A 6563-nucleotide genomic window follows, 5' to 3' on the forward strand; every position below is an offset into this window, starting at 1 on the left:
TAAAAAGCCATCACCCAATCCAATGTTATCTAGATTTTCTCATATTATCTCTAGAAGTTTAATAGTCTTGCATTTTACTTTAGGCCGATGATCCATTTTGAATTAATTTTGCAAAAGGTATAAGATTTACGTCTAGATTCTTTTTCTTTTTCCTTTCTTCGCATGGTCCAGTTGTTCCAGCACGATTTGTTGCGAAGAATGTCCTTTCTCCATTGAATTGCCATTACTCCTTTGTCAAAAATCAGTTGGCTATATTTGTCTATTTCTGTAGGTCTATTCTGTTGCATTGATTTATTTGTCTATTCTTTCACCAATACCATACTGCCTCAATTACTATAGTTTTATCATAAGTCTTGAAGTTGGCTAGCGTCAGACCTCTGACTTTTTCTGCAATATTGTGTTTACTCTTCTTGGTTTTATTTGCCTTTCAATATAAACTTTCTTTTTTTTTTCAACCCAAGATTTTATTGTCTTCCCAATCAAACAAAGGATCACACTTAGAACTGGATCACTTGGCTCTCTCTCTTCTTACCTCCTCCCCGTTCAAAACGCTTGCATCTCTTCATAGCCAGCATTCTTTTAGATCTGCAGTTGGGCTCAATGCACTCAAGCCTTAGCACAATCTTCTTTGTAGTTTTAGCCTTTTTCCAGAAAATCGGCTTAGTCTGCCCACCACAGCCGCTCTCCTTCCTGTCGTAACGCTGCTTTCCCTGGGCCTACAGAGAATCCTTGCCCTTCTTGTACTGTGTCACTTTGTGGGGTTGGTGCTTGCCTCATTTCTTACAGGAAGTCCAGTGGGTTTTAGGAACATTCACCATGTTTGCGGGAGTGCTATCGGTAAGGAAATATATATATATATATATGTATAAACTTTCCAATCAATTTGTTGATACTCACAAAATAACTTGCTGGGATTTTGATTAGCATTGCATTAAATCTATGGATCATGTTGGGAAGGACTGACATCTTAATAATATTTAGCCTTCCTATCCATGAGCATGGAATGTCTTTCGATTTATTTAGCTCTACATTGATTTCTTTCATAAGTTTTTTAGTTTTCCTAACATAAATATCATACAAATTTGTTAGATGTATACCTAAATATTTTATTTTTTTGGTATGTTAATGCAGAGATGTTTAACTTTATATTACAGGTGATAGCAAGTCAAAGAGGTTGCTACACAAAATAATATTATACATTTATTTTTGAGAAGATGGTCCTACTAACAATGTGGAAGTTGGACTAGATTTGATTAAGATTGGAGGTAGGAAGACCAGTTAAAAGAATTTTTTTTAATGTGTACAAACAGAAGTAAAGGCTTTAACCAAGGAATTGGCAGATATGGATAATAGTAAGTCTCATTCAAGAAATAAGGCAAATAGTAAGGATTTACTATTTAGTAAGGTTCTTTTCCTGAGAAGCCTAGGCAGACAGACATTCCAGCAGCCTTGATGACTCTACACTAATCTTCACATCTCCCAAGGGATTGGCATTTAAAGGCCAAAATGATAGTGTTAGCTGTCTGCCCAGCATCCACTTCTCCCCTGCCCCTTCTTCCTTCCCAACACAACCCCAACTTTGCTCGAGTGTCTTCCTTTCACACCTGGCCAAGTATTAGAAGGGAAGCCAACTCCAGTAGTGGCTTGGTTGGTCTAAGAGTGACCCCAGCTTCCATGACAAGATGGGATCACAAATGGACACGTGGGCCTTCTGGCCAGTGAGACAAAAGTAGTCTGCTGGAGGAGGCGGAGACATGGGCTAGACCATTTTTCCTCCATCCTAAGGGAAAGCAACAGGAAGAAATAGTCTTCTGTCTTTAATTGCTGCAGCCATATAGCTATGAGTCCAAAGATGGGGCCAACAGTGAAGATGGTATAACCCAGAGAAGGCATTGTTGAGCCACTGAATTTAAAAAAAATCACATTTCTTTATTATTTAAGGCAGTTTGAGGTGAGATTTCTGAGATCTATATCTGAAAGCACTCTATTTGTTACACCTGCTCTTACTTAGCAACTGAGCTCCAGGAATCTTGCCTGCTATCCGCCCACTCCTCTGGGGATGGTAAGTTCTTTCTTAGCATCAGATGAGATCATACCCTGAGAGTAGGACTTTGCCCACCGCTTCACTGCTCTATTTCCCTTACTAGAGCCTGACACTTAGTAGGCACTTGATAAATATCAAATGCACCAGTGAATGAATGAAGTACCCCAAAGCTAAATTTTATTTCTATTTTTATTTTTTAGAGATGCGTTTTGCTTTGTTCTGGAATACAGCAGCTATTCACAGGCATGATCATAGTGCACTGTAGCCTCAAACTCCTGGGCTCAAGTGATTCTTCCGACTCAGCCTCCCTGGTGGGACTACAGGCATGTACCACCATGGTGGACAAGAAATAAAATTTGATTCACATTTGTGTAGCTACCCTTCACCCCACACTTTGTTTTATCCCATTAAGATTTACCATTACTGAGTTGTGATTGATATATGCCCTTTGCAAATGCCAAAGATTATAGCAAGAAAGAGCAATATCAGAATAGCCTCTGCATTTACTGTATAACAAGATTGATAGACACACACTGTATAACGTTTTCAAAGTTTCCTATACAAAGTCTCCTAAAAGAAAGTTAATGCGCCAGACGCGGTGGCTCACCCCTGTAATCCCAGCACTTTGGGAAGCTGAGGCGAGTGGATTACCTGAGGTCAGGAGTTTGAGACCAGCTTGGCCAACATGGTAAAACCCCGTCTCTACTAAAATTACAAAAATTAGCTGGGCGTGGTGGTAGGTGCCTGTAATCCCAGCTACTTGGGAGGCTGAGGCTGGAGAATTGCTTGAACCTGGGAGGCAGAGGTTGCAGCGAGCTGAGATTGCACCACTGCACTCCAGCCTGGGCAACAAGAGTGGAACTCCGTCTCAGAAAACACGCACACACACACAGAAGGAAAAGAAAGAAAGTTAATGTCAGAAGAAAAAACAAAAAACCTCTCTTAGAGAATTGTCCCCCTTCCTTCTAATAGGTTGTATGGACTGTCTCATTGGGTATCCTTTCTTGCCCTGCCTGCCAGGAAGCTCAAGGCCTAATCTGATGCTAAATCACAGTAATTCTATTATACTTCCTAGTCAATGCTTGGTTCTTCCTCCTCCCCATGGCTTTGCTTTTCTAATTTTAGTTGAATGACTTCGTTGTTTGCCGTTTTGTAAGTTGCTTCAAATCCTTTTTAGAAAGAGGTGCATATAAAAAAATTTAACAGCTCAATTCTAAAAAGCCATGGTTGGCACCACTTGCTCTTTGTAATAGCCTGGGAGGGCCCCCAAAGTAGCCTGGTGCTTTATCTTTACAAACACATGTCAGCCAGAGCAGCGGTGCTCACCGGAGATTTCGGGAGACAAGGGCAAAAATCACCCGTCATTTTCTACTGAATGGGTGTCTGGAGGACCATTCAGGCTCCTAGTGGCTGGATTTGGTGGGGAGGATTAATGTGGAGAGCCCTTGGAAAATCAGCATTGCTCCTGCCTGCACCGGCTATTGTTCCAGAGGTGAATGTTCTATTTTAAAGATAGAATCTCTCTCCTGCCTGGTTCCCAACCCTGCAAGCTTTAAATGCAGGGTGCCGTGCCCTTTCCCCTGACTCTGGGCCACAGGCCTCTCCAGCCAGCCCTCTGTGCCAACTGGCAGAGGGTGCTCTTGTATAGCAGATCTGACTCCCTCCCCACGCCTGAGCTCCTGAGGCCTTTCTGCTCCAGCCTGCTGCCTTGACCTGCTGGGGGCCCAGGAACCCTGCAAGCATAGAGAGGAGGAAAATTCCTATTTTTCCCCCAAACCTGGCCCCATCTCGCCCCAAAATCACTGCTAAGCTGGCCTCATTTATCTTGAGGCTTGTGTGCCCCTCTCTGTACCCCAATTTCCCCCAGATTGCACAGAGGCTATATACGTGTTGGAGGACTTGGGAGTTCGGCTTGCTTATAGCATATCACACATATGTATTCACAAGTGGATAGGAGGAGGCAGAGAGAGAGAGAGAGACAGAGAAAAGAATGGGAAAGATACTGCCTTCTTAGAGCTCTGCAGTAATAGATTTCATGATTTAATTGGAAATTTAGTAAATCTGCTAAAACATTTAGTGGTTTAAATTTTTCCTGTTCTGCAAAGAAACAAAGGCTTCTGGTTTACCCTGTGTCTTTCAACAACTTTAATTTCATTTGTAGATTATGGATGGAAGTAGCATTTCCACTCGATTGCATACTGGGCATTAAGAAGACAAAAACCTTCATTGTTTGCAGCCCTCAGAATTTTTTTTTTCAGATATTAAGCTGTAGGTGGCATTCTTTATACCTGACATCAGAGCACTTTTGTCAGGCGTTTAGTTGACAGGATTTACTGCAAGCCCGTCCTAGGTGTGTGAAGCAGGGAAAACAAGAAAATATTTCATTCAGGTGGACAGAGAGAGGAGCGCAGAGCCCGATCAGGCCGATCCGGTAACCGCTGCTTTTCAAGCTGTGTAATTAAAGATCTTTAGAGTTCTTCGAAGGGAATTAATTAGTAGAGAAAGGCTGTTTTGTTTACGGTCTTTATCATCAACATAATCAAAAGCAAGCCTTGATACTGGTGGCAAATTGGACTGAATCCTCCCGAAGCCAAGAAGGCCTCCTGCAGCGCTTTTCTTGTTTTTCGAGGTTAGTTCCATCTGCAGTTAACTTGCCTTTGGGTGTCAGGGACAGAGTGGGACGCAGTGCATCGCGGATGGAGTAGGGGAGGGGCACACTCAGTATTGTCAAAACACCCTCAGCCTTGTTCCCATCACTAATCGCCCACCTGTGTGTGGTGCAGCAGTGGGTTGGGATTAATGTTTAGGTTCACCTGTCTGGATGGTTTGTTCATGAGTGACTATGTTTTCAGGTCTGAACCATGCTCCTGGGAAGCCCTAAAAAGATCATCTGGTAACATGCCACAGTGGATGTCACTGTCCCGGCCTGGTGGCATCAGAAATACCTGCACTGCTTCATAATAAATGCAATTTTTGGGTCCCACCTAGTCTAGGACCTCCTGGGATAGGGCTCAGGAATCTGTTATTAACTCACTACCCAGGTGCTTCTGATATGCAGCCAGGTTTGGGAACTACCGATCTAAATGATTTGGTAACCTAGGACATGAACATGAAGAGGGGAGATAGGCAAGGGTGCCCAGGAGATGTCAGGCCAGAAAAGGCCGGTCACAACGCATTAGACCCATGGCCTCCGAATAGAGACTAAAGCTGCTGGGCGGCAGGGCCAGCTGGCCAAGTCCAACAAAAGACTTGAAGGACTATCCTGTGCACCTTGACTGAGCAACAAGGGCCAGTCCCCAAGCTGAGAGAGCCTACAGGACAGCTCCAGCCCCACTGCCCATGTTCCTCTCAGGATCCCATTTCATGGTGTCAGGAAATGTTCCAAAGGACCCACAGATTTAGAGGAAGGAGCTCTAGTTGATCATATGATTATCCAGTGTGTGAGAAGTAGGTCTCAGTGGAGTCTGGGTTTCACAGGCCTAGTGTGATCTGATGATCTATATAAGAATATTCTGGATCCTATCTTGTCTTAGTCATGATAAGTGCTCAGAGACTTTTTCCTCAGTTGTTTCCAGTTGGTCCTTATTTGGCCACCTATGCAATCCTTACCCACCATTTCCTCTGGATTTTATAGGAGATCTAGCCCTAGCCCCTGAGTTTCCATTTCAATGAAAAGTTTATATTGTACAAGTAATACAATGTGGTGTTTAAAAAAATGTTTTTAAACAAGGAGAGGTTTTTAAAGTGAAGAGTGAAAGTTCTTCCTATAATCTCATCCTTCAGAGATAATTCCTGGTAATGGGGTCAACTACCTCATTTAAAGATACGGATACTAGGCTTCAGAGAGGTTAAGTCAAGCAGTCATTCTGTGGCAGAGCAAGGGCAGGGGTCCCTGATCCCGTCGCCCAGTGCTCTTTCCACCCCCTCCTCTGTGCAAGAGGCCTCTCCCAGCACCTCAGGCCATTAGGAGCTTTTTGATGCCATCAACAGGGAGGTGACTAACCCATTCCTCATGTTCCCAAAACCTGAAGCCACACCTCAACCCCAGATTCTTCCAGATTACAGGGAACACATCCTGTGGCTGATTGCTCCTCCGCTTCCCTGCTCTTTATAGCCGTCCATTCATCATCACAAGGCTTCACTTTTCTGAATCCAGTTCTCAATGAGGAAAGCAGAATTGTGCGGGCTTCATAACTGTTGGCCCGCTGCGGTCGGTGGGCGGAGCAACTGCAGCCAACTTGGAAAATGCCTTGGGAAGAGTCAAGAGGGTGAAGCAGGTTGGGTTATGGCCCTAGGAGAGCCCACTGGGCTATTCTGAGAGTTCTCCTAAGGGCCTTTTCACTTTTCCCTAATATTCCTGGAGACTCAAGCCTACGCGTGGTTGTCATATCTTTCTATAACATACAGTCTAATGATGGGGTGGGGAGTGGGTAGAGTTGTAGAATTAAATATCCTCAATTTCCAAGTAATAGGGGAGAATCCCAGAGCAGTTTGGTTATAGAAGCAACACTAACAACAG

At 43.7% G+C, this 6563-nt stretch overlaps 1 pseudogene; it reads right to left on the reverse strand.

The window, feature by feature from the left end:
* Positions 1–497: 497 nt before the first annotated feature.
* LOC100595633 lies at positions 498–818 on the reverse strand (annotated as a pseudogene).
* Between the last annotated feature and the right edge of the window lie 5745 nt (positions 819–6563).

Source organism: Nomascus leucogenys, chromosome 1a (assembly GCF_006542625.1).
Source record: "Nomascus leucogenys isolate Asia chromosome 1a, Asia_NLE_v1, whole genome shotgun sequence".
Taxonomy (NCBI): domain Eukaryota; kingdom Metazoa; phylum Chordata; class Mammalia; order Primates; family Hylobatidae; genus Nomascus; species Nomascus leucogenys.